At 47.3% G+C, this 27976-nt stretch overlaps 1 protein-coding gene, 1 long non-coding RNA gene and 1 other non-coding gene across 13 annotated transcripts in view; 1 reads left to right on the forward strand and 2 right to left on the reverse strand.

Moving 5' to 3' along the window:
- The window catches only part of LOC112935010 (uncharacterized), a 28492-nt gene extending 19905 nt beyond the window's left edge, over nt 1–8587 (reverse strand). The window contains exons 1-2 of the long non-coding RNA XR_003238091.2: nt 8468–8587; nt 6149–6306 (exon numbers count right to left, since the gene is read on the reverse strand). This is a non-coding gene — a long non-coding RNA (uncharacterized lncRNA). The remainder of the gene's footprint in view (nt 1–6148; nt 6307–8467) is intronic.
- The window catches only part of PXYLP1 (2-phosphoxylose phosphatase 1), a 73780-nt gene continuing 52715 nt past the window's right edge, over nt 6912–27976 (forward strand). The window contains exons 1-3 of one of the 11 annotated variants that reach the window (XM_072726990.1): nt 7700–7775; nt 19415–19476; nt 27852–27973. The gene's annotated coding sequence lies outside the window, so the exon portion shown is untranslated. Of the gene's footprint in view, nt 7261–7675; nt 7776–8136; nt 8234–12249; nt 12306–13266; nt 13336–19414; nt 19872–27851; nt 27974–27976 lie in introns of those variants that run through there. The other 10 variants (XM_072726991.1, XM_072726992.1, XM_072726994.1 and 7 more) reach the window with 10 other exon arrangements.
- Nucleotides 25410–25516, reverse strand: LOC112935012 (U6 spliceosomal RNA). The gene has a single exon (XR_003238094.1). It is a non-coding gene; the product is annotated as a U6 spliceosomal RNA (small nuclear RNA).

Here is a 27976-nt window from a genome sequence, read left to right on the forward strand (position 1 = left end):
GCTTAGTAACAAAATCAATCAATCAATCAATATAAAAATAAAATTAAAAAATACAACTCATTATAAAGCTATTATATAAGTAAAATCTTGGAAAAAAAAAAAAGAAAGAAAGAAAGAAAGGGCAGCCTGGGTGGCTCAGCGGTTTAGCGCCACCTTCATCCCAGGGTGTGATCTTGGAGACCCCAGATTGAGTCCCATGTCAGGCTCCCTGCATGGAGCCTGCTTCTCCCTCTGCCTGTGTCTCTGCCTTTCTCTCTCTCTGGGTGTCTCTCATGAATAAATAAGTAAAATCTTAAAAAAAAACTCCTATAATAAAGACTGTGTGGTACTATCATAAAGATAGATATACAAAATAATGGAACAGAGTATAGAGGTCACAAATAGACAAACGTGTATAAAACAATTGATTTTCAACAAAGGTGCCCAGGCAAATCAATAGGGAAAGGATAATGGTTACACATGATGACAATACAATTGGAAATCATATGCAAATTTCAACCTCCACTCTGACCTCACACTCTCTACAAAAATTAACTTGAAATGGATCATAGACCTAAATGTAAGAGGTAAAACTTCTGAAGAAGTTAGGAGAAAATCCTACTGGCACTGGGTTTGGCAAAGATTTCTTAAGGAGAACACAAAAATCAAGAACTAAGAAGTAAAAAAATCAACAAATTAAGCTTCATCAAAATAAAAAAAATTTTGCCTTTAAAAAACATTGTTATGAAAATTAAAATGCAAACAATAGGCTTGGAAAAAAACAATAGGCTTGGAGAAATTGTTTGCAAAATGTATGTCTGATGAAGATTTGTGTCTAAAATATATAAAGAACAATCATGACCCAATAATAAGACAAACAGCCCAATTAAATAAGTTAAAGGTTAAACAGACACTTCACCAAGGAAGATATACAAATGGCAAAAAAGTAGATGAAAAGATGCTCAACATCTTTAAACACTGGTGAAACGCAAATTTAAACCACAGTGAGATACTACTACAGACCCACCAGAATGGCTAAAATTTCAAGTACTGATCATATGTAGCAAGCGTTGGTAAGAATATGGAGCAGCAGGAATTTTGATACACTGCTGGAGAATGTAAAATGATATAAACACTGTAGAAAACAATTTGGCAGTTTCTTTAAAAGTTAAACATGGGGGCACCTGGCTGGCTCAGTTAGTAGAGCATGGGACTCGTGATCTCAGGGTTGTAAGTTCAAGTTCCATGTTGGGTGCAGAGATTACTTAAAAAAAAAAAAGTTAAACATATGCCTACCATATGACCCAGCCACACCATATCTAGACGGTTACCTAAAATCAAAGAAAACATGTGCCCACTAATACAAGTACCAATACAAAAAACGTGTGCCCACTAATACAAGTACCAATACTTGTCCCCAAATGTTTATAGCAGGTTTATTTGTAATAGCCCAAACTGGGAACAATGCAAATGTCCATTGGAAGGTGATTTGATAAACAAATTGTGGTATATCTTTAAAAGGGAATAACATTCAACAAGAAAAAGAACGAATTTTTAATACACACATTAGGACAGCCCTGGTGGCGCAGGGGTTTAACGCCGCCTGCAGCCCAGGGCATGATCCTGGAGACCTTGGATCAAGTCCCACGTCAGGCTCTCTGTATGATGCCTGCTTCTCTCTCTGTCTGTGTCTCTGCCTCTCTCTCTCTGTCTCTATGGATAAATAAATAAAATCTTTGAAAAAAAAATACACACATTAGAATGGATGAATGTCAAAATAATTATGCTAAGTAAGTGAAAAAAGCCAGCAACAAAACAAAAAGCATGTATTCTGTGTGGTTTAATTTACATCAAATTCTAGAAAACGCAAGCTACTCTCTACTGATAGAAAGCAGATGTGTGGTTTGGACAATGGCAATGATGGGGAGAACCACAGTGGGCAAATGTGGGGAATATTTAAACAGGGTATGATTAACAAGAGCTGGAAAAGGTAGATGTAGGGATGAGGGAGAGAGGGATGCCTCCCAATCTCTAGTTTTCACACTAGGGAAAGTGGCTGATGTGTTATTCCCTAGACAGGAAACACCAGGTTGAACATCAGACAAAGTTTTCCCTTTTAACATGGTGGAGTTTGTGGGACACCTGGGTGGCTCAGTGGTTGAGCATCTGCCTTCAGCTCAGGGCGTGATTCCTGAGTTCCGGGATGGAGTCCCACATCAGGCTCCCTGTGAGGAGCCTGCTTCTCCCTCTCTGTGTCTCTCATGAATAAATGAATAAAATCTTTAAAAAAAAAAAACATGGTGGAGTTTGTGGAGATTCAGGTGGAATCACTGAACAAATATTGGATGTTCTTGTCTGTTGCTCAGCAGAGAATCCTGGGCTGGAGGCAAAGAATCTCAGAACCCAAGTCAACTCAGCCAGTGTTAAAAAATATAAGTAACCTGAGTACGTTGAGAGAGAGTATGGGTGACCCCAACTGGCTTTGGAATGCAATTTCCAAAAAAAAAATCAAACTGAAGATAAACTTTTTCATCTCCTCTCTCAATAATATTGAGATGTCTTGTTTTCTTTTCATTCAGTGCTTTAAGACATATCTATGGAGCAAAATAAAACAAAACAAAACAAAACAACCCACCTGAAGGACACTGAAATGTTCAGGAAGCCTTGATTCTAGTTCCAGATCTCCCCTTTTCTCACCATGATTTTGGACAAGCTGACTGTTCTTAGTCCCTTGTTCTTTGGGCACAGAATTCTCCATTGGCAATGACTTTCTTTCGACATTTTTTTTTCTTAATTTGAGAGAGAGAACATGCACTGCGGGGTGGGGGGGTGGTGTGGGGAGGAGCAGAGGAGAAGAGAGAGGGAGAGGTACAGAATCTCCAGCTGTGAGCACAGAACCTGATCTGAGGCTCCATCCCACGACCCTAAGATCATGACCCCAAGCCCTGAGCCAAAACCAAGAGTTGGTCAGCTGACTGAGCCACCCAGGCACCCCTCTTTTGGCATTTTATTTATTATTTTTAAGATTTTATTTATTTATGTGAGACAGACAGAAAGAGAGCAGGAGCAGGGGGCAGGGAGAAAGAGAAGCAGGCTCCCCACTGAGCAGGGAGCCCGACGTGGGACTCGATCCAAGGACCCAGGATCACGAGCGGAGGACAGATGCTCAACTCACTGAGCCACCCAGATGCCCCTCTTTCGGCATTTTAAGGCTGTTTCCTAGCTTCCATCTTTTCTGTTTTGGGTCCTCACTGGAAGTCTGGGGTGTTACATGGTCCCACCTCTCAGGAACACGAACCCCATGAGACCATAGAAAGCTTCACCAGGCTCCTTTCTTTTGTCCCCTGATTGGCTTCTAACTGAGAGGGAGGGACTCTTGGTCCATTCATCCATTCATCCAATTTTTTTTTTTTTTTTGACAGAGAGGGAGAGCACAAGCAGGGGGAGGGGGAGACAGAGGGAGAAAGCGAGAAGCAGGCTCCCTGCTGAGCAGTGAGCCAGATGCAGGGCTCCACCCCAGGACCCCAGGATCATGACCTGAGCAGATGCTTAACCAACTGAGCCACCCAGGCGCCCCCATTCATCCAATTTTTATGAAATATGTGCCAGGCACTGGCAGATTAAATAGATTGCCAGAATCTTTGTTGTCCCTTTACGATTTCTAAATGACATTCATGTGAGTTCATCTAGTGCTTGTTTGTTTCCTTTTTTTTCTTAGAAACATCTTTCAGTTGAGCTCAGCATTTAGAAGACAAAAATGAGTATTTAGATCTATGATTCAACAAATTACTTCAGTTCTTTGTGATCTTTTTTGGCGCTAGGTCAGGTTCAGAGCCATCTCTTATTTTTAGTTAACGTGGTTATTTTGTGCTCTGTTCGTCCAGATTTGCCTTTCTAATTAAATTTCACCCAGATAGATGGTCAAATGGATTTGCCCTCCCTAGCTGCTCTCAGGAGGGGAAGGGGTTTATATAATAAGCCTGCGGCAGGGAGAAGAGATTGCAGCGGTAAAATGAATCATGCATACATAAATAATAGAGAACAGACCACCCTGAAGCTGAGAAGCTCTCACTGCATTTTTTTTTTTTAAATATGCAAGTGTTAGGGAGAGTACAACACTTTTGCAAGAACCTCTGAAATGACCTTTAGCCTTTTGTAAGATATTTATCTCCTGAGGCCCGGTGTTGTCAGCAGCGAGGTAGAAGCTTGCATCGGACAATCTCCTCTCTCGGTCGCCTAGTTTGATATTCTGTGCTAGAGTCATCGACAGAAATATATTATGGGTATTTTTTATTTCCATGTTTATTTTTGCATCCTGTGTATTTTTCCAAGTTTCTACGGTGAACGGGCAGTCCTTTAATCATCAGAGAACCGAAACCTATGATAAATGGAATTTAAACATAATATTTGTAACCTAGATACGGTGGTGAGCACAAGGGAAGTATTTTGTATGGATGTATAATTCTGTTGGAAGGCAGGATTGCAGGCAGCAGACCTTTGGAACTTAGGACCTGGTGTAAATAAACCACCCACCCCCTCCTCTGGTATTGTTAGCTTATCTCAGCTTCTGTCCTAGACTACTTGCCTTCCCCTGTAGTTAAGTTCCCTTAAGGGTGAGGCAGTAGCCCACTATTTCTCTAAGGCTTCAGTGCAAGACAAAGGCGGTTGGACAAATATTTGTTCAATTTTTGCTTAATGAATTGAAACTGAACTAAAGATGGGCACCTGCTCCTGGCTGCTCTTGGTCTGGGCAGGGATTGCTTGTGTGAAATGGCAGCAAATGTCAGCAGAATATTCATTCAGCAAATGGCAGCTGCCTAGCAGAATATTCATAACTTGGGGGAGCCTGAGACTGTTTTTATAAGATGGATGGGTTCAGCTTTCACTGAATTTGGATAGTTTCCCTGCGGGCCAAGACGTATGGGGAAAGGACAAAGGAACAGACTGGGAAAAAAAAAAGGGGGGGGGGACCAAAGTTGTGAACCGATGGCATCACACATTTTCATCTCTACTCTGTTTTACACTCTTCACTGGGCATCACTTGCTCCTCTATCAGATAAATAACGACAGTTATTTATCAGTTCCTATTCTGTGGGAACCCACGTGCCAGGCACTGTGCTATGGGTTTGTAGTACTCAGGACTTTTTGCTTGCAAGTGACAGAAAATCTAATTCTAACTTGTTGGGGGGATGTGGGGGATTTATTAGACAATGTAATTGAAAAAATCCAGGTCCTGGTTTCAGGCACGACAGAAAGCTGCCTCTCAATTCTGCTTCCCTCTCTGTCAGCTACAATCTCTGGTACAGCTTCCCCAGGTGCTGGCCAGATGACCACTGGCTGCTTTAAGCCGATGACATCCTGCCCTCTCAGCAACCACAAAGGGAAGAGGTTGAACGGGAATAATGGTCTTGAGATTATTTCCTCATATATTTTTTCCCCATAGGAATCTTTTTTTTTCTTTCTTTACAGCCCTTCTTCCATAAAGCTCAGCCATGAGGTGTTGCTGTCCTAGAAGCAGGGCAGCATGGGTACCACTCAGAACTAAAGTCCACAGGCAGGAGGAAGGGGATACCTCCTCCAGAATGGAAGGTGGCATGGAAGTCCTCAGGAAATAGGCAATGTGAGGAAAGAGACTGAAGGTGATGAGTCTGCCCAAGTTCCCTGAGGGGCCTGAGGCCACCTCTGTGCCAAGTCTTGATCTAGGAAGAGGTATGGTATGACAACAGAAATCCTAGGGTGCCTGGGTGGCTGGCTCAGTGGTTGAGCATCTGCCTTTGGCTCAGGTCATGATCCTGGGTCTTGGGATTGAGTCCCGCAGCAGGCTCCCTGCCTATGTCTCTGCCTCTCTCTGTGTGTCTCCCATTATTAAATGAATAAAACCTTTAAAAAAACAAAAAGAAAGAAAGAAAAGAAAAAGAAATCCCAGCAGGTTAAGGAGAAAGATGAAAGCAGAGAGACCCTGTGCCTACTTCCTCTTTGGAACTCTGCCCCAGAATGCCATATGCCAAAGTGAAGTGGTGGTGCATCATATTTCACGGAAATGGCTCCCGATCACCATCAGGATCTGTCACCTTTGCCCCCCTGTGGCGGAGAAGGGATCCAGGAGCACCCACATATTCCTTGTGGGGGACAAGAAGGCAGCTGAGAGACGGAGAGGAAACCAACCTACCTCGAGGTCACGGTGGCTGGGAGAACAGGAGGGACAGGTGGCCCAGTCCTGCTGATGAGAGCCGGGCCCAAGGCCTGGTGGGATGGTTGACAAAGAGAAGCTCTTTCTCTGCTGGACTTGTTGCTGTGAGGTTGTGAGCCTGCATCTGCTGGGGTCCCCTGCAGAAGGAAGCAAAGCTGAGAGATGGAGACTCTCTGGATTCTTCAGTGTCTAGAACTAAATCCAGACCCGAGGCAGCAGTGCCTGGGCTTTTCATTTACATAAGCCAACCAATTCTTTTTGTCTATTTGTTTAAGGAAGTGGGAATTGCACTGTCTGTCATTCACAGCAGAAAGTGCTCTTAATCCATGTGAGTGGAGGGAGACAAGCGCCAGCAAAGGAGCGGGGTCGGGAATCGGTGTGAGGACAGTCAGAGGGAGGAGTGCTGGGTGGGATGGGTGGACTGAGAACCAGGTGAGTCGGGGGTGATGCTCCAGGCTCAGCGAAAAGATGTTTGTCATGAGAGATACGGGGCCCTGGCTTCATGAATGGAAGGGGTTGTGTGCCAGTCGGGGCAGGAAGGAGTCAGGATGGCAGGGGGGTCACAGGAATGAGGTGAGAAGGGCAGCCTAGCAGAGTTTGGAAGCAAACACCAGTGGACCGTGAGCCTTCAGGGGGAGGAAGGCATCCTGGATGGGCTGGGGAGTGATGACACCACATGGGACAGATGGGGTTGGGAGTGGGAGCAGAAGGCTCTGGCGTGGGAAATTCTGAGCAGTTCTAAACAGAAAAGCAGAGAACCGGCAGAAACACGGATAAAATATCTGGGTGTGCTCAGTGCAGGAGCCATCACCACGCGGGTGCAGGGAGAGGCCAAACGAGGAGCTGCCCCAGAAAGGGCTTCTTGAAAGGGAAGAGGAGTGAAACCCTCACAGTGTGTTTTGTCCTGGGCCAGCTGTGCGAGGACACGGGGTCACAGGCACCAAAGGCCCCACAGGCATAGTCGGTGAGATCATCTCCCACAGAGAACACGTTAGTCCTTCCCACCAGCTGGAATCCAGCACTGGACAGAAAGGAGCCCGCCGGGCTGGATCGCGTCGGGGTCGACTGCCCCGGGCGCCTGCAGGTCTACGGTTGGCACGTGGGGCCGGATGTGGTCGGTGCCGGAAGGGAGACGGGAGGAAGGCGGGGGGGGGGGGGGGGGGGGCAGGAATCGTGACAGTTCGGGTGCACGGTCGGGCCCCCCGCGGCCGGCCGAGGACGCGGGCGCAGGTCGGCCCGTGCGCGCGCGCAGCCCCCGAGGCCAAGTGCGGCTGCGGGAGGCGCGCGCGGCCCACGCGCCCGGGACGCCCGGGACCCGGCCTCGGCCCCGCGGGCCGGCTCGGGCTCCCGGGGCAGCGTCCGCCCCGCAAACCCTCCCGCGCCCTCCTCCGGGCGGGTCGGCCCCGCATCGCCGCCTCCGGGGCGGAGCTCGAGGGCGCCCGGCGGGGCGCGGGGCGGCGCGGGGCCGGCAGGGGGCGCTGCGGCTTGCGGTGCGGCCGGGCGGTCGGGGCGCGCCGCCCTCGCCTCCCCCCGCACCGGGCCGAGCGGGCGGCGGGCGCGCAGCGGCGGAGCGGGGCCCGGAGCCGGGCCGGGGCCATGGAGGAAGGTGAGTGGGGGGCGGAGGCTCGCGGCGGGCAGGCGGCGCGGGGCGCGGGGCGCGGGGCCCGGGGGTGGGGGCGGTGATCGAGCCCCAGCGGGGAGCCCCAGGGACGCGCGGAGCCCGGGGCGAGCGGTGGGAGAGTAGCGCGGGGGGCGGGGCGGTTCCGAACCCCGCAGCCGAGCGCCCCCTCCACGCCCGCTCCCGCCGCAGACCCCGGCCCCCGGCTCGCGCCTTCTCCCCCCAGGCCCCCCCGCCCCGCCGACTCCGCGCAGCCCCGCGTCTCCGAGCCTCTGCACCCCCGTCACCATCCCGACGACCCGGGAGCCCTCGCCCCCCCCCCCCCCCCCCGCCGGCTCCAGCCCCTGCCCCGCCCCCGCCCGCCCCTGCCCTGCGGCCCCGCGCGCTCCTGCGCCTCCTTCCAGCCCGAGCTCCAGCTCCGGGATCCCCGACCCCGCGGCCTCCAGGTGAGAGGGCGGCGGCCCCGCCGCTGCCAGCGCCCCGCGCTTAGGGAGTCCGGGGACCGCGCGGGCTGCGGTGCCGGGTGCCCGGGTGACCCCGCGGGGCTCAGCCCCCCCCCCCCCCCCCGCGGCGTTGCTTCTGCTCGCGCGTCGCGGTCTCGGTCTTTGTCACACGCACGGACGCGGAATTGGCCTGAGCAGGTGCTTTCTTTGTGGCAGCAGCGGGCTTTCGAGTTGTACCTGTGGCGGCTCAGAGGACGGGCGGTGCGGGAGGACGCGGAGCCCGGTGTCCCCGCCTCGCCGCGCGGCACCGCCAGGCCCCTCCCCGCGGCGGCCGGGCCTTCCCGGGCTCGGAGGGGGCTTTCTCTGGAGGCCTTCCAGGGTGAGGCGGGGGTGTGGGCTTCGGTCGGCACGCACGGGGAGGCGTGGGGTGCGTGGCCGGCGGGGCCCCAGAAGGGCTTCGCAACTTGGGGACCTTGGTCGCTTTTTGCAGAGCGGGTCCCCCCCCCCCCCCCCCCCCCCGCCCCGGGTGAACCCGAGTGCAAAGCCGTGCACGGCCCAGCCTTGTAAACGTGACCTGACTGCAAACGGGGAGCTGGGCAACTGCTCCTCCTCGGAGGTGCTGGTGCTGTCTGGACATCTGTGCGAAGAGAGTTTAAAGCAGATGGTTTGAGAAGCCTCGGGTTCCCCAGAGAGAGGTGGAGATGTAAGGGTCACGGCCTGAAAGCCAGCGCCTGAATCTGCCCCGGCCCTTCTCCTGGCTTCCATTAAGTCTTGGCTTAAATTAATTGCGTGTTTCAGAGAAAGGACGCGTGGGGGATACTTGGCTTCCAGGATTAACTCCCGGCCAGGCCGCCCTCACTAATGCCCCGGAGGCTGCTGCGGTGGGGCACCTTGGCCTCTTGCAGCCCAGCACTCGGAGCCTTTGTGAAGCTGCAGGATCAGTGACGTTTTTGTTCCTATTGATTAGCCCGAATAGGAATCGGCCCAGTATTCTTTCAGCGTTGAAGAGTGAATTAATAAGTCGTTAGCCCAAGGTCGTCCGGGGGCACAGTGGGCTCCCTCTGAGTGCCCAGAGACTGCTGCGGGCATCTGCTCTGTCCTCATCGTACTGCTGGGTGGTGAGTTGTTGACTGCCCGCTGCCCCACTGGCCAGGAGTGCCTTCAGGCTGGAGCCGTCTCTGTCAGCACCCAGCCTGGCACCCTTTAAGTGATAAGTACTAGTGTTGAGGGAAAAAAATGGATCCCCCTCTTGAATCTAGTCCAAGTCCACGACTTACATTTTTTTCCATTGTGCTGCTCTGTTTTCAAAACATTATCCTTGAATTGATCGATTGTTTTTAAAGTACGGAATGTCACTGGAGACAAACTCTTTTTTTATTTTTATTTATTTATTTATTTATTTGAGAGAGAGAAGAAGGGAGAGAAACTCATTTTCATGCCTATTTGGGGCAGAGAGCTCAGTTAATGGGTCAGGCTCTGGTAGGTATGTCTCTAACCTCATTGGGAACTCCATGAAGGAAATGAATTGTCCTTATCCTAGAATTGGGGTGAGGAAGTGGTGGGCACTCTGGTGACCTAAGGCTGTTTGCTGAGTGAATGAGGCCTGCAGAGCTTGACCTATAAGACCCTCTGAGCTGTGGCCTAAGCCACACCCCCTTAAGGCATCCCTCATCCCTGTCTCTGATGGGAGGAAGCACTCAGGGAGACCAGGTGTCACTTGCAGAGCCCTGCCGGTTGCTTCAGATTGCACCATCCTCAGTCCAGTGGTTGCTGTCCACTCCAGAGAACTTTCCCATGGAGAGCTAAGAGTACCACTTCTCATTGCTGGCAATATTGTTTGCAGCTCTGGGGGTGTGGGGGGGGGGGAGAGGAGAGGCTGGTGTTCTACGATGACGTTTCTGTATGTCAGAGGTGGTTGTGACCCACTGACAGATTGAGCAAAGTCCAGCTTTTCAGCCTCTGTCAAAGGCCAGCCCAGGGGAGTGCAACCAGAGGCTGATGGAGTGGGAGTGCCTCATGCCATCTTTTTTTGGGAATCCAGGAAGGGCTGGCGTTCAGAGTGTTCCTTGGATGTGAGAACCTGTACTGCCCACAGGTTTGGGGTTGTCAAGGGCTTATCTTTCTTACCCAGACTGTCTCTGTCTCTGGGTCTGGCTCTTACCCAGAATTCCCGCTGCTGGTGAAAATCTGTTTTCTAGAAGAGGTTTAATTAATGCCTGCAGTTTGTGAGACAGAGAGGGAGAAGGTGAGGAGGGTGGTGGTGCCTGCTATTTCAAGGTGGGTAGGGAAAAGGATGGGAGGCTATCCAGGGTCCTGGAAAAACAGAAGGGTCAAGGCTTTTGGTTGGTGGATAAGGACAGGTGCCCACATTCTGGTAGATGAGTGACCATCAGGAGCAGAGTCACTGAGATGGGAAGAATAGCCACCATAGTAATCTGAAATATGGTTTGCTGGGCCCACTGTTCTGGTTTCTAGAAGGCGCTGGCCTTAGCAAAGTGGGAGAGCCCAGGTTTTGAAGGGAGGGCTGTGCCCCTTTGGAAATGGCTTGAGTGGTGTTGGTCTGGGGTTTGGGGGTTTGGCTCTGGGGAGTCACCTCATACCTGAGATGCTGAGGGGGGAGCAGAGAGGAGTGGAAAAGGATAAACAGCTGGCAGGGTCTGTGCACTCTTATATGGGGGGTGAAGAAGAGGTGACAGCTGCCTTCTGATAGGATGGTGCTTTTTGACAGAAGCAGCCTTCCAGGGACCTTTCTTGAACTTGCTGGGTAGCCTGACAGATGGATTAGGGCCTGCTGAAGCCCCTCAGCCTTGCAGATCCTGCCAGGCAGCCACGAGGAGGCACCTGTGGACCAGGAATGACTCACAGAGTGCCCTGAGTTCAGAAGGCAGGAGGGTCAGGATTATCTAACTGAGCCACAGACTCCAGCCTGCTCGCCTCCACCCCCAGAACCGGGAGGCTGCTCTGAGCGTTATTGGGCCTTGGCTGGGGAGACCCCTGGCTTTTGGAAAGGAATGGTTCAGTCGGCAATGAAGAGAGGAGCAGTCCCAGGAGCATGGAGGGAAGAGACATGATTAAAAAGATAAAATGACTGAAAAATGAACTTGGAGGAGCTTGGTGGAGTCATTCCTGCATCCAGGAGGCAGCCTTTCCCACATGCTCTTGGCTGGCTCATCCATGTACGCTCCCTCCTCCACCCTGGGCCCGGTCTCTTCTTCCTGCACGACACACAGCACTGGAACTGCCTCTGTGCTGGGGTGGAAAGAGAATTTGGGGAACTCAAATAACAGTAGGAACTTAAAAATTCTATTTGCCCAGTCACTTCCCCAACTTATACATTCATGTTTGCATGTTAGGGGGCATCCTTGGTCATGTGCTTACCACTCTGTGCCTCTGTGTATAACTGACTTCCTTAGAGAGAGCTGGAATCAAGAGCGTGGATACCAGAGCTTTAAAAAATAAACTAAAAAAAATAAAATAAAATAAAATAAATAAAATTTAAAAAAAAAAAAACGAAGATGAACATTATTGCACCTGGTTTTGACACCCCCACACACACACTCCCTTCCTCTCTGCTCATTTGTGGTTAGAGTCATAATTTACACCAAATTTACAAATAGTTTGAATACTATCCATCCTACCCCTCAATTAGAAGGAGACATGTGTCTTTCCAACTAACAAAACCACAATTTACTTTCCTAGACCTCCCTCATTCTTGGATCCAGTACCAAACATTAGGCCTTCAGAGATACAGCCGTATCATTTTGAGCTTTTAAATTATAAAAGAAAATGAAGCTCTTGCTCTTGCTTGCTAATTTTGTCATCTAATATAGGAAAATCTGAAGTTAGAATAAAGCATTTACCGCCTTGTTAACTCTTTTATGCTTCTCAAATGAAAGAAGCAGTTGGATTAAGGTGGAGGAATGTTATTATAGTAGAGATGTCTGGAAGCTCAAAAATAATAATGGAGGGACACCATCTTATAAAAATAAGTTACTGACTTTTAAACTTTGTTATTAAAGTGTGCAGAGATATAAATAGGAACCTCCACAGAAGTATAGACAAGTGTGGAATTCTGGTGAGTAGAGAAATTTTAATCAGTCATTTTGTTAAAATATATTAATGTGATCAAACATTATGCTTATGCAGTACCTTACCATATAAATGGGCGACTGAGTCCATGATCTCCTTCAATCCTTCCAGCAAGTCTGGGGTCTTAGAGATGGGAACAGGGGACCACCGAGAGTTTCAGAGGCTTCTAAAGCTCAACTCTTGAGCAGGGAAATACTATGTAAACCTAGATATTCCTGCTGCAGTTGCTTGATAACCAAATGTGGCTACATAGTTATTTGAAAATTATAGGTAGTCTCCTGCTTAGGGGGTGAAAGTAGGCTTTCTTTAAAATGTTCTACAGGTCAAAGAGACAAAAACAACGTATGATTAGCACCACCAGAAACTTCCTGGAAGGATTTCTCAGGGTTTGTGGATTTCAGAGGTTCTCTCTAGTGATGACTTCCTAATACTGGAGTACCTGAGTCTGTATATTCACACTAGTGCAGGAGTAGAGAGTGTAGACTCTTCACTCTGAAGTCAGGCTAGCTTTGAATCCTGGATCTGCCATTGCCGGCCCTGTACACTTGGGCAAGTTATTTAAGCTCTCTGTGCCTCGGTTTCTTCATTTGTAAAATTGAGACGATGATGATGAAAATTGAGAGGCTAGTGTTGTAAGGCTGAAGTGAGATATCTTGATGAGGACTTAGAACGGTGCCTAGCACACGGTCGGCTTTAAAAATATTCGCTGTTGTTACAATTCCTTAAAAATCTGTTTATGGTGCCAGCCAGCTGCACTGAGTTGATGGATATAGGAGAATGGACAAGACACACCTAGTTTCTGTCCCCCTGGAACAGAGGACACTATATTCAAGTTCACAGTGAAGGACATGAAGGGTAGTACAGGCATTTCCCAGGCATTCACCTGGCTCTTGGCCACGTACTGTGGTCATGAGAGCCTAGGGCAGGCCTATAAAGGCTTGACTATGGCAGGTGGGGGAGCTGATGATCTTCAGCAGGTACACACTGGTGTAACTTGGCCTTGCCAGCTGTTCAAGGTAGGCACGCAGTTGATTGGTCTATGTCTGACACATGCTGATTGTTAATCTTTTCACTATAACTCTTGGCCTCAGGTTGGTAGTGGGAAGTGTGATAAGAGACCATAAACTCAGTATTTACTCACCTGATTTGCCAGCACTGTTCTTGGTCCTGGTGGACAGCATATTGCCTTGGCCACAGCTCTGGACTGGTCTTTCAGCAGCCCTAGAAGCCTGCAATACCATGAGGGACCCGTTTCTGAGTGAGGAATGGCACCGCTGTTCCTCAGGGTGGGTAGGGGACTTGCCAGAGGCAGGCGGCCAGACGACTATGCTTCTCCTGTCTGCCATAGCCAGAATCGTGAAGATCTCTGGGAAACTGTGTTGATAGGCTTGTTTTTTGTTGTTGTTGTTGTTGCTTAAGTTTTTATTTATTTGAGAGAGAGAGAGAGAGAGAACAAGAGCACAGAAGAAGGGGGAGGGGCAGAAGGGGAGAGAGAGGCAGAAGCAGACTCCCTACTGAGCATAGAGCCTGATATGGGGCTTGATCCCAGAACCCTGAGATCATGACCTGAGCTGAAGACAGATGCTTAACCAGCTGAGCCACCCAGGTGCCCCAATAGGCTTTGGGTTTAATAACTGGTTCTGGAGAAGAGAGGTCCCTCACTTGCTCTGTGTGTCTTACAAAGGAACTCCCACTGGAAGCCTGCCCGACTAGCCCCAGCCATCAGGGCCTGGCAAGGTGCTCTAGCCGTGGGCCTTGCATTAGAGAGCCTGGGATTGCCGCCTAAGAAACGTGAGCCCCTCTGCCTGGTGTGAGTGTGATTGGTACACCCTTGGCTCTGCACTGGAGCTCTTATGTGAATAAGTTGGCAGTCAGACTGGAAACCTGACAGCTCTCTTAATGAGGAGCCTGCTTATTTTTATTCATTTTTAAACTACTGGAATTTGAAGTAAATGAGGTTTTGTCATGTTATTATTTTTTTAATACTTGCCCCATGCTTGGAAAATAAAAACAGAGCAAATAATGTCATTCATTTTTGAAAACCATTTGTTTGTGTGTTGGCAGAACTGAGTTAAACAGAGTGCTCTGACTTTTCTGGTCTTGGTAGCCTCTTGATTTCCCAGATGGGGTCATCTTTTGTCGCCAATTTGTCTGTCTCCATCACAATTCCTAATGGAAACGCAGACCCAGAAATCAGAGCCTGGACATTTATGGTTGAAGGTCATGGCATAGACAGTTGATTTTATTTTGGCTCTTGTCTTCGAGGTGAAAAATGACCATGTCTTTTTCGAGAAAGAAGGTGTATTTGAGGAGATGACTAACATTCAGCAGGCAGGAGGATGTCGGCAAGGCTGCCTGGTTCATCTAATTTACAGCATTTCTATGTTAGTGGCATATGATTTTTTATTTCCTCCTCCGTTGTATCTTGCTCTAAGGACTGCTGATTTGGGCAGCCTGGGTGGCTCAGCGGTTTAGTACCACCTTCAGCCCAGGGTGTGATCCTGGAGATCCGGGATCGAGTCCCATGCTCCCTGCATGGAGCCTGCTTCTCCCTTTGCCTGTATTTCTGCCTCTCTCTCTCTCTCTCTCTCTCTCTCTCTCTGTCTCTCATGAATAAATAAATAAAATCTTTTTTTTTAAAAAAAGACTGCTGATTATCTTGGAACAGCTGCATTAATTGATGCAACATATAGTAACAATTCCACATACAGTAAATAATTGCAGTTGGCCTGGTTGAGCATAGTGTGTTCTTCTTACTTGCTTTTTAGCTTGGGGAGTGTTTTCTCTGTGTGCTGAATGCCAGAAAGGGAGTTGGGAACTCGTTGCTCCAATGCCCACCTGCCACTCAACCCTCACACTCCCCTGGGACACTGTGTGCCCTGACGGCATCTGCTCCCACTGTGTGTGGGTTGTCTGCTTGTGGACCTGTCTCCCCAGGTGCTAGGGAGCTCCTGGAGGCCAGGGGCCACATCCAGCTTGTCTCTGACTCTTCCGCCCTTAGCACAGGGACTGGCATGAAATAGGCCTCAGTAAAGGCTGGGTGAATGAATGAATGGGTGGTTGCAAAGCAATCAGGTTTGCTTTTGACTGCAAGTAACAGAAATCCCTGCTTTAGTGGCTAAAGCAAATAATGGCTTATTTTTTTCCTATAACATGATGTCCAAAGGTAGGTGGTTGCTAGTTTTAGTTTCAACAGCTGTCTGTCTGGACTGATACTTCTATTGTTTTCTTGGCCTGTCCTTCACAGTGGCAAGATGATTGTGGCAGAAAGCAGGTACCAACAGCATCAATACCTCTTATCAGGAAAGCAGACATTTTCCCCAAAACCTCTAGCAGACTTCCCCTGACTGTTCATGTGTCATATGACCACTCTCAGTTTAAAGGGTCATGTGAGTGTTTAGCGGGGCACATTGCTGCCAAGAATAGTTAGGTGGGCGCACTGCTAAACAAACAACCCAGATATGCTTAAAGACCCAAATAAGGTAGTGTCTACTTTTTGGTCACACAAAATCCAAAATGGCTATTCCTAATCTGTGGGGAGTACACCTCCAAGAGGTGATTAAGGGACCCAAACTCTTAAGACTGCCATGCTTGTTTACATCAATCAGAAAAGGAAGGAGCATGGAGGATGGTGTGTGGGAGAATTTTATGGGCCAGGCTTGGAGGTGGTGACTTAATTCCACTGACATTCCACTGGTGGGGGCTCAGACACACGGCCACACCTCCTGCAAGAGAGGCTGGAGCACGTGGTCGGGTGCCTAGGAGGAAGAGGAGTTGAGTTTCATGATTAGCCGATAATCTCTGCCACACCGCCCCGCCCCCCATCAGAATTCTCTTAGCAAGGAAGAAGGAATGAATAATGAGGGACAACTCGGGGTGTCTGTCTTACAAGGAAATATTGTGTTAAGAAGGCTCTGGCCTTGTCTTAGATCCTGGATTATCTGTCTTAAATCCCTGCTTCTATTCCTACCTTTGGGGACTAGGCCAGCAGGACAGTAGCAGGTCCTCATGATCCCTGTTTCTTGACTCAGGACACATTCTTAACAGCTTTATGGGAATGAGTCATCACTGATCCCCCTCAGCCATTGAAGATTACCCAAGGAGAAACGGCCTTCGGCACCCCTAGGCCAGAGGAGCTCCAAGCCCATGAGAGCTCCTTGCCTGTGAGCCTTTCAAGTGCCTCCACTCATCTAGCCTTCCAAAGTTTTCCTTCCCCTTCAGCCTGTACCCAGCCCACATCCGGAAAGGAGGAGAGGCTAGAGCAAAGAGTGACCTCTGCCTCCCACTTCAATGATTTGAGAAATATTTCCCCAACCACTTCCTGCTATTTTTTTCTCAGTAAGCATTGACAAATGATCCATTGGTCTGCTGGGTTTTAGTGTTCTTGTTCAGTTTGTTGTAGGCTTTAATGACAGGTGCTTCCCCATCCACAGCATCTTTCTTGAAGCCTTTCCTCCCTCCATCCCTCCCATTCTTCCAACACACCCCTACGGAGCACCTGCTGGTACTCAGCCCTGCATCCATCTAGTGCATGGAGGGGGTGTGGGGGGGTGTTAGCTAGGGAAGCAAGCTGACCCAAGCCTGTGCATTGATGAGTCTTATGGGAAGGCTATGGTTGCCCCATGTTGGGAGGGCCTCACCTAGCATTGGGGTCAGGGAAAGCTTCCAGGAGGAGCTGGCTTTTGAGCTGCATTTAAGGATGAGCATGAGTTGGGGCACTGGTGACTCAGTGGTTGAGCATCTGCCTTTGGCTTAGGTGGTGATCCCGGGGTCCTGGGATCAAGTCCCACATTGGGCTCCCTGTGAGGAGCCTGCTTCTCCCTCTGCCTATTGTCTCTGCCTCTCTGTGTCTCTCATGAATAAAATAAAATCTTTTTTTTAAAGAAAAAAAAAGATGAGCAGGAGTTAACCAGGTCAAGAAGGCACCTGGACCAAGAGAGTGAAAGGGGTTCAGACACTGAGTTATGAGAGGGGTCGTGTGGGGTTTCAGGAGGAATGGTGCGTAAGTCCAGTGTGCCAGTCCTGGGCTGGGGTAGCGTGGACATTCACTCATTTAACACAGCGGTAAACAAAGCAGATAGGGCCCTATCATCCCCACGAGTCTGGGCTGTGAAGGGGAATGAAACTACAGGAGAGGGTGGGCAGGAATCGGAGGAAAGCTTGGCTGCTGTCCCAGCCTCTGCCCTGAAGGGTTTGCTGTTGGAGATCCAGTAGGATATGGGCCTGTTACTTGTGCCATCACCTCTCCTGCCCTGTCCCTGTTTCCGATTCTTGTCTGGTTCTTTGCCCGGGCATTACTCAAGCTATAAAAATAGAGGCTGGCACCAGAACACCAGCATGGAGTCGGTGAGGAAAGTTGAAACTGTCATTACATGTCAAGCTATGTGGCAGCTAGATTTTTGTTGAAGGACTTTCTTGGAGCCCCAAGGATGAGATTCTAAAGTTGGTTTACAATTTTTTTCCCCTCTCCTTTCAACTCATACCAATACTTCTGGCCACTTGGCTCAGAATTTGGCCCGACTGTGCCTATTCCCCACCCCGTGAGCACATTGAAATCCACTGAGATTTGGCCTTGTCACCGGCTGGCCTCTCGGGAGAGGCTGGATCGCCTCTCTGGGCCCCTTCCATGCTGCCACACAGTCGTTGAGGGTCTTAGCGTCCAGGCGAGAAGGATGAAAGCACTGCCTGAGAAGGGACCTGCTCTCACCAGCCCACAGGTTTGCTCAAGTCCCCCAGGAAATGAGGGCTGTGCCAGTGTATAGCAGAGCTGTCCGCTGCCATCATGATGATAAATAGCCCCAGGGTGGTTTCCTTCTTTCTCCTTACCCAGTCCTGTGTATTAAGGTGGAATTGATGGTGCTGGGGGGTAGGGTGCAGAGAGGAACCTTCCTGCTAGTCTGAGCACAGGGCTGAATGTATGGCACTTTGTTTCCAGGTAAGGAAGTTTCGATCCACAGAAGGAAACTTAGACCAGTCCCTTGTTTAGCAGGTGCCTTCTCGGTGCTAAGGGCTGTAGGAAATGTGCATAATAACAAAATAAGAAAAGGAGGATTCTTACAACCTGTGATATGTTTTATAATAAGAAACACAGATTTGTTGGTCCTTGTTTCTGGCACAGACCCCCTAGAACCTTTGGAATTTCCTGTGATGGGACCAATAAAGATGTCTTTTGTTATGTTAATGAAGCAATGTTTTTGAAAGCCCCCAGGTAACCTAAGGATGGGGGCTGGTTGCCAGGGGAACCATCCAAGCGTTTAGAAGGTTAGAACTCTCAGTCCTGGCCCCAAACCTCCAGGGAGGGGAGAGGGGTTGGAGGTTGAATCAGTTGTCAGTGGCCCAAGGATTTCAAGTCATGCTTCTGTAATGAAGCCTCCGTAGAAACACAAAAGGATGGGTTCTAAGAGTTTCCAAGGCAAACACGTGGTGATGCGGGAGACTGGCACCCTGGGAGAAGACATGAGAGCTATGTGACCTTTCCCACACACATGCCTTGCCCCATGCACCTCTTCCATCTGGCTCTTCCTGAGTTCCAACCTTTTGTAATAAACTGGTGATCTAGTAAGTAAAATGTTTTTCTGAGTTCTGTGGGCCGCCCTAGCAAATTAATTGAACAAAGAGAAGGTTGTTAGAACCTCCAGTTTGCCAGTTGGTCAGAAGCACAAGTGACCATCTGGATTTGCAGTTGGCCTCTGAAGTGCTGAGGATGTGGTCAGTCTTGTGGGGCCGAGGCCTTAATCTGTGGGATTTGATGTTATCCCCAGTTAGGTAGGGTCAGAATTGAGTTGAACTGTAGGTCACCCAGCCTGTGTCAAAGAACTCCTTGGTGATGGGGGGAGGGGGTTGATCCCATACACACATTGGAATTAGATACAGAATTCTTAATACTCTAAATGCTTTTCAGGGAGTACCTAATCCCTTCCACAGCCCCATGAAATGGGTAATTTTACATTCCACTAGAATATAAGCTCCATGAGGGAAGAATTTTGGACTGATTTGGTTACTACTTATCCCCAGCTTCTAGAACTCTGCTTGGCATATAGCAGATAGTTGTTTGGGAAATATTTGTTTAATAAATCATCGAATCAACACTCACAGGTGAGGAAACCAGCTCAGCGGGATTAAGTAACCCGACTGGAGTGCCTGGAGGGCCGCAGCTGGTAAGTGGTGGAATGAAAGGCCTCGATCTCAGTTCCACGGAAGCACCGTGAGCTGTGACTTGGGATCCTAGCCCCATTGTCCTTGAAATGTGGGTGACTTCCAGGATAGCACTGGAGGAAGGCCCGTAGCCTGTCTGGCTGATAGTCTGACCAAATGCAACACAATCTTGGCAAAAGCCAGCATTTGGATAGCGATGAGCCGCAGGCCCCCAGATGCCAAGGCCCAGAGAATTGTCTGCCTGCCTGGCTGCAGGTGCCCTGCTATAAACTCGAGTGGGATGGATATGCAGTAGTGTATCCATCAGCGGCTCGGGAGTGACGTTTCCGTATTGCTGCCTGTCACGCATGTGTTCAGGAACCTTCTGTGGCTCCCTCATCCTCCACCCTGTTCACTGGTGAGTGACTGCGTAAAGCCTGTCATCTGTCAACAGTGGAGGGAGGGGTATCCTCTGCCTCTGCACCGCTGTGTACATTTTTTATCCTTTCTGAAATGCCAGCCACCATCCAGCATGCCGACTGGTGTCCTCCCTGCCCTTGTAGCTGGAACAGTTTCTACCTCTTCCTTGAAGCCCCCTCAGACCAGCTAGTACACGGTCCCTCCTCCATCTGTCTGTGCAGTGCATTTCCTAACGGCATTCCCAGAGCCCTGGCTTCTGCACCTTCTGCACCTTCCTTCTGCCCACTGGGGTACCCGGCCTCTCCCAGTAAACTCTGATTTTATCTTTCTTACACATCAGGTTTCACATTGCATTAGTTTTGAAAGGAGATGCTCTTTCAAAACCACTGGTCTCTTTATCACTTATCATGTACCCAAGAAGTCTTGTGACTTCTTGCTTAATTGCGTGGTTTAAGAAATAATTTAAATAGGTTTTACAGCTTTTTTTTTTTCCTTTCTAATTTTAAAAGTAACAAATGTTTGCTTCAGAAAGTTTGGAAAATACAGAAAACTATAAATTAGAAAAGTCTTCCAGGATCCCACTACCTACTTAAAGAGTTGTAAACTGGTCTTCCACACTTCTGTTTGTTTGTTTGTTTTTTCTTCTGTTTCAAAGAAAAGTAAGATTACTTGTAATCCCACCCATAACCACTCATAACATTGAGTCAACTTTCTCTTTCCAGCGTTTCTTTAAAAATTGTCACTTTTATTGATTTAAAAAAATAGCAATAGGTTCAAAATTCTAAAGAGTGTAACAATAAAAAGTCCCACTCCCAACCCTGTTTCAAACCACTGAGTCCAGCTTTGTATATCTTCCTTATAACGTAATTGAGCTCAAGCTGTGTAGGCTGTATCATAGCTTGCTGTTTTGACTTAAGAACATAACAATTTATGTTGTCAGTACTAATATTTTTTTATTATTTGCTTTTTTGTTTTTAGTTAGTTCTTTTTGGTTTTTTTTGTTTTGTTTTGTTTTTTTATGAGAGAGAATGAGCACCACCAGGGGCAGGGGGCTGCACAGAGGGAGAAGGAGAAGCAGACTCCCTCTGAGCAGGGAGCCCAATGCAGGACTTAAGTCCAGCATCCTGGAATCATGACCTGAGCCGAAGGCAGACACCCTGAGCCACCCAGGCGCCCCCTTTTTTTGTTATTTGTACATAATACATTGTAAAAACAAAGCATTAAATACATGAGTAAATATTGAAAAGTCTGCAATAGAGACAACCACTATTAATTTGGAGGTTGTCTCTTTCCAGACCTTATTCTGTAAGTTTACATGTTTTCTTCAGATTTCCTTGTATGTTGAGATGTGCAGATGTCTTACCTACACGAGATACCTATGTAGTAGATATGCACTGTATCTATGATGCTGCCACTTGCACACTCTCTCTCATTCATTTTTAACTTGCAGAATCTGGAGGTCTACCCACATCCATATCTAAGCCTAATTCTCTTTCTTTTTCTTTTTTCTTTTTTTTTAAGATTTTATTTTTAAGCTATCTCTATACCCAATATGGGCCTCAAACTCGCAACATTGAGATCAAGAGTCATATGCTCTACCAACTGAGCCAGACAGGTGCCCCCTCTTTCTTTTTTAAGAAAGAATCATGTTCCATTGTGTAAACAAACTGTAATTCTCCAAGCATTGCCGTATGGGTGAACATTTTAGTTTTCAGACTTTTATATATATTTCCTGTTGCTGCTTTGTACACGTGAATGAGCATTTTTTGAGAATAGATACCCAGAATACAAATTCTTGGGGCAAAGGGTATATGTGTTTGCTGTTTAAATTAGACCATCAATTCTTCTTAACAAATGCTGTTTCAGTTAACCCCTCTTACTGACGGTGTGTGAAAACATTGGTCCCCATTGGGACTAACATCCACTGGAGATGAATGATCTTTTTATTTTATTTTTTTCCCAATCTGAAGGGTGAGATGTGCCATGTCATTTTAAAATTTGTATTTCTTTCCATCCAGCTTTTCCAAGCATATATATATATATATATATATATATATATATATATACGCATTTAAAAAAATTAGAGTCGTGCTATGCATGACTCTGTATCTTTTTTTAGTTTTTCACATTAAGTCACATTAAAATGTTCACATTTTCTTTTCTGGGTCGTTGCATTGTCTTCAAAAGCTCAGTTGTTCAGGGGTGCTGTCTTACTGAAGTATTGCAGATCACCTGGAGTATTCTTTATCTTCATTTCTTTATGTCTTTAATCTCCAACGACTTGGGGAATGACAAGTAATAGAAAAGAAAGGAAAGCAGAATGAACACTTTCTGCAGGGATTGGCATGGGGTCTGTCCAGTAAAACAATCAAATTAAAATCTGAATTAGATGTTCGCTCAGGGCCTCATTCCTTAGGTATTTGGCAGGGAGGTGCCTAGAGTAAATATCACCATGAGCTCTTGTTCTATAGATGATGTGAGAAACGAAGGCAGAAGAAAAATTATTAAATTTCCTTACTACCTAGAGCCTACTGGCAAGTTCTTGAAAGAGACAGAGTGACATTCCTCTAGGGACTCAACTGCCTGGATGTTAATACTTTGCCCAGGGCAAAAGGCAATCTTAGCCTGTCCCCCAGGACCCTGTAAATCTACCTTAACATATAAAAATTCCTTTAGAAATTTCCTTTTTCTCTAAATCTCCTGAGAATACGGGGAATCATCCCCCCAAGCAGACGGCCCACGATAGACATCTGAAGGGTCTCATGACTAAGGTTCTATTAGACTGTAATAAATGACCTTTTCCCAACAATAGCTAGCCCCTTCAAGGTCCTGGAAAACTTGCTTCCAAAATTCCACAGAGACTTACGCAATCACTAACCCCTTCCCAACTTGAAAGTATTTAATGGGCTAGTCCTCATAATCCCAGTGCAGCTCTTTCTGCTCACGGGTCCTGTCCCCGTGCTTTAATAAAATCACCTTTTTGCACCAAAGATGTCTCAAGAATTCTCTCTTGGCCCTTGGCTTCGAACCCTAATGGCTCATTCTACATCATAGAGACATTGAAGACCAAATATGAAATATTAGAAGCTTCACGTATTTTGTGTGTTCCGTTATGAAAAGTGTACAGGTTTGTTTGTTGTTGTTTGGATGGAGGGATTATGACTCTCCCAGAGCTTTTCTTTTCTTTTCTTTTTTTTTAAAGATTTTATTTATTAAAAAAAAAAAAGATTTTATTTATTTATTCATGAGAGACACAGGCAGAGGGAGAAGTAGGCTCCCTGCAAGGAGCCCGATGTGGGACCTGATCCTGAGACTCCAGGATCACTCCCTGGGCTGAAGGCAGGTGCCCAACCGCTGAGCCACCCAGGGGTCCCTCTCCCAGAGCTTTTCACATCAGTGAAAACATCCAGGAGGCAGTGTGGTGTGATGGACCTCATGATGAACTGGCAAGTCTGAAGAGTTGGCTTCAGATTCCAGCTCTTCCCACTGACTGTACCTGAAGAAGACACTCAGCTTGGTTCCCTGGGGTCTGTGTGGTGAGAATGAGCAGGGTGTGAGTGGGTTTGGACAGCCTGGTAGAGGGTGGGCTAGCAGTTAGAGGCCAATTCTAGCTCTGTATTATTGAAACAGTAAAAACACACACTGTCTAATAACAGGATGGTATCATAAAAAAGAAATATTTGGTCTTTTTCCTCCAATTCTTGGCACACAGCTTCTAAAACCAAGGCAATCTTTAGAGTGCTAAGAGTGTCTTTTATATGCTAATGACTGCTGGTCCCTGAAAGGCCAAAAGCACTATTGGAGGGTTGGACTTTCAACCCTAACCTCTGACCTCCAGGGAGGGATAGGAGGCAGGAGGTTGAAATCAGTCACCAAAGGCCAATGATTTAATCAACCATGACTTCGTAAGGAAACCTCTATAAATTAAAAAACAAAAGCAAAAACAAAAAACCCTCTGAGCAGCAGGGGTTCAGAGAGCATCCAGGTTGGCAACACATCAGGGTGCTAGGAGGGCAGCATGCCTGGAGAGAGTATAGAAGCTCTGTGTCCCGGCCCCCATACCTTGCCCTACGCATTTCTTCCAGTTGGCTGTTCTTGAGTTGTATCCTTTATAATAAATCTACAGTAGTAGCAATAAAGTGCTTCCCAGTTTTGTGAGCTGTTGTAGCAAATTATCAAACATGAAAGGGGTAGGGATGTAGCCAGATCTGACAAAAGTGGGTAATTCAGGGAGCCAGTGCTCATAACTGGCTACTCAGGTGGGGGCAGTCTTTGGGATGGAGCCCTTCAACTCGTGGGGTCTGACACTAAGTTGGAGTAGTCAGTGTCAGAATTGAGTCGAATTGTAGGACACCCAGCTGTTGCCCACAGAGTTGGAAAATTGGTTCATATGGGGGGAATAAAAGTGCTACACATTTGTGTCAGAAGCTTTGTGAGTCAAAGCTGTATGTTACCACTCCCACTCTCCAGAAATGTTCTGACACATAGTCAGCCAGCTCTGTGCCAGGCTTTGTCCAGCACAGAGACACACTTGTGAGCAGACACCATTGCTGCTGTCTGGTGGCTTCTAGTCAATCACAGGAGACAGCATTTCAGTGTGCTTCTTAGATTATGTAATGATAGTTCTGAGAAATGTCATGAAGGAGAAAGACAGGGTGACTTGAGAGTGTCAGACAGGATGCTGATCTAGACAGGGGAGTTCAAGCTTCCCTGAGAAAATGATCTGTGAGCTGGGATCCAAGGGCCAATCACGAGTTAGCTAGGTGGAAAAGGTAGAGGGACAGAGGAGAGGCGCCAGCGTGCCGGCTCGGGGAAGGCAGAAAGAATGGATTGCTAGTGGCCATAATGAACCTCTCCTCTGTTCATTCATTCTTTCCGTCATCCAACAAACATTGATTGATCACCTGATCTGGGCCAAGTACTGTTCCTGGTACCAAGGACAGAAGAGTAGGGAGCAAGACTGACAAAGTCTCTAGCCTCATCACTACTGCTGTGTAACAAATTATCCCCAAACTTGGTGACTTCAAACAGCTGTGATTTTACTGTTATCCTCATGGTCTGGAGGTGGACTGGGCCAGCTCGTGTTTATCACTCAAGTCTCTCACAATTATTCAGGCACTGGCTATTCTGGAATCACCCGAATGTTCCCTCACTCACATGTCTGAAGCCTGGGCTGGGAAGCCTCAAACAGTTGGGGCTGCTTGGGCATCCTTGTCTCTGGATGGCCTCTCATATGGTATCTCTAGTATGATAGCTTCAGGGTTCCTGAAGCAGGTGACCCAAGAGAGACCAAGCCAGGTGGAATCTCATGGACTTTTCCAGCCTTGTCCCAGAGCATTCCTGCCCCATTGTTTTAAGGTAGCTCCAAGGCCTGCTCAGGGGACCTAGAACCCCCTCTTGATGGGGGATGTGACGAAAAACTTGTAGATGTGCTCTAGAACCACCACACTCTGATGCTCTGCTCTCTCTAGCTTCTCACCCTTGACTTTTTTTTAAAGAAAAGATTTACTTATTTATTTGTTTTGTTTTTTTTTTTTTAAATATGGAACGCTTCACGAATTTGCATGTCATCCTTGCGCAGGGGCCATGCTAATCTTCTCTGTATCGTTCCAATTTTAGTATATGTGCTGCCGAAGCGAGCACTACTTATTTATTTGAGAGAGAGAAAGTACATACATGAGTGGGGGGAAGGTAGAGGGAGAGAATTTGCAAGCAGACTCTACGCTGAGTGGGGAGCCTAACGTTGGGCTCAGTCTCAAGACTCTGAGATCATGACCTGAGCTGAGAGCAAGAGTTAGATGCTTAGTTAGGTGCTTAGGGGCACCTGGGTGGCTCAGTTGGTTAAGCATATGCCTTCGGCTCAGGTTGTGATCCCAGGATCCTGAGATGGAGCCCCATATCCGGCTTCGTGCTTCCTCTGCCTGCCACTCTCCCTGCTTATACTCTCTGTCAAATAAATTAATAAAATCTTAAAAAAGAAAAGGAAGAAAGTTAGACACTTAACTGACTGAGCCACCCCGACACTCCTTATCCTTGGCTTTAAACCTACCTGCCTGCTTTAGCTTACCAGAGTCTCCCAGAGGAAACAGTTTTATGGCCTGCGTCCTGACTCCAGCATGCGCCTTGGGAGTCCCACCTTCCTCTGCCCCAAATAGCTTCAGAAAGGCATAGTTTTCTTTACCTCTGGCTCTTTCTTGTGGGGGCAAGGGGGCTTGGTGCCCCTTGAGGAGTGGCACTGCAGGGATCTTCCCAGCTGACCTACCTCCTATTTGGGTCATCAGAGGACATACATGGACACAGGTGCTAAGTCCCCAAACAACGAGACTCTTGTGGGGCTAAGAGATGCTAGGATGACTGGAGGGCTATAGTGTGGGGCTGAGGTGAGCCTGGGGCCTTGTAGGCCATGGGCAGTGTTTGATCAGCACCCTAAGAGCATTATAGGAAACTGCTAAAGGCCCAAAGTTTTGATGACCATCTGCCAGGGAGATTATAGAATACAGTCCTATGATCTTACCTATATGTGAAATCTTAAAAAACAACAACAACAACAAAAAAAAAAACCTGAGGTCATAGATATAGAAAACAGATTAATGGTTGCCAAGTGGGGATGGGCAAAATGGGTAAAGAGGGTCAGAAGGTACAAACTTGGGGTTATAAAATAATTAAGTCATGGAGATGTAATGCAGCATGGTGACTATAGTTAGTAATACTGTACTGAATATTTGAAAGTTCCTAAGAGTGGATCTTAAAAGTTCTTATATAAGAAAAATATTATAACTGTGTAGTGATGAATGTTAACTGTGGTGAGGATGTTAACTAGACATATTGTGATGATCATTTTACAATACATACAAATATTGAATCATGATTTGTGCATCTAAAACTAATATAATATAATAGGGACACCTGGGTGGCTCAGTGGTTGGGCAGACGCCTTTGGCTCAGGGTGAAATCCTGGGGCCCAGGATCAAGTCCCACATTGGGCTCCCTGCATGGAGCCTGCTTCTCCCTCTGTGTCTCTGCCTCTCTCTCTCTCTCTCTCTCTCTTTCTGTCTCTCATGAATGGGTAAATAACATCTTAAATAAATTAATTAATTAATTAACATAATATTAAATGTAAGTTATACCTCAGTGAAAAGAAGACGATCAGCACCTCTGGGAAGAACAGGGTTTTGCATCATGCTTTTAAATTAATCTGTTAGAATGATTTTTTTCTTACAAAAGAAGATTTTCAAGTGTGTTCCTAATTTCAGAAGAGGAACCATAGATCTCCATCCTGATTAATCATGTTATAATAATATCAGTGATTTGGCAGTCTGTGGTTAGTTATCACAGGTTGGTGGACAGAGCCAGTCTTCCATAGCCGACAGAGTTCACAACACTGTTAGCTGAACATAGTCTACAACAAACATTCCTACCATCATGATGTCCTATAACACCCAAATAATAGTGCAACAGTTAACAATGAGTAGTGCCCAATTAATAACACAGTAAACCTTGGAAGATGACTATTAAAAAAATACAAATATTATAGGATAGCGCTTTGCTGTTTAGTAAACATACTCAGAAACTCAATTTAGAAACCCAATTTCAGGGATCCCTGGGTGGCGCAGCGGTTTGGCGCCTGCCTTTGGCCCAGGGCGCGATCCTGGAGACCCGGGATCGAATCCCACATCGGGCTCCCGGTGCATGGAGCCTGCTTCTCCCTCTGCCCGTGTCTCTGCCTCTCTCTCTCTCTCTCTGTGACTATCATAAATAAAAAAAAAAATATCTTTAAAAAAAAAAAAAAGAAAGAAACCCAATTTCATGATGATAGTACGGAATAAATATTCATTTAGCTTAAGTTTGTGGAAACTGATGTGTAAACAAAGATCAAGGCCATCCTCATGCTTTGCATCCTCAAAAGCACTTGTATGAACAGCTTCTTCCCCCACATTTCTCATTAAGTACCATTGACTTATTATTTTTTTTTTTTTAGAACCCCTAGTGATTTACAGGTAAGCATGGCCTCTCTGGAAAACTTGAAAGGGCCTAACATCTACCAAGTGACATCTTTGTTTCAAATCCTCTACCTCTCTCAACTTCAAATTAGGTTTCAAGGTA

This window comes from Vulpes vulpes, chromosome 11, assembly GCF_048418805.1.
Source record: "Vulpes vulpes isolate BD-2025 chromosome 11, VulVul3, whole genome shotgun sequence".
Lineage (NCBI taxonomy): Eukaryota > Metazoa > Chordata > Mammalia > Carnivora > Canidae > Vulpes > Vulpes vulpes.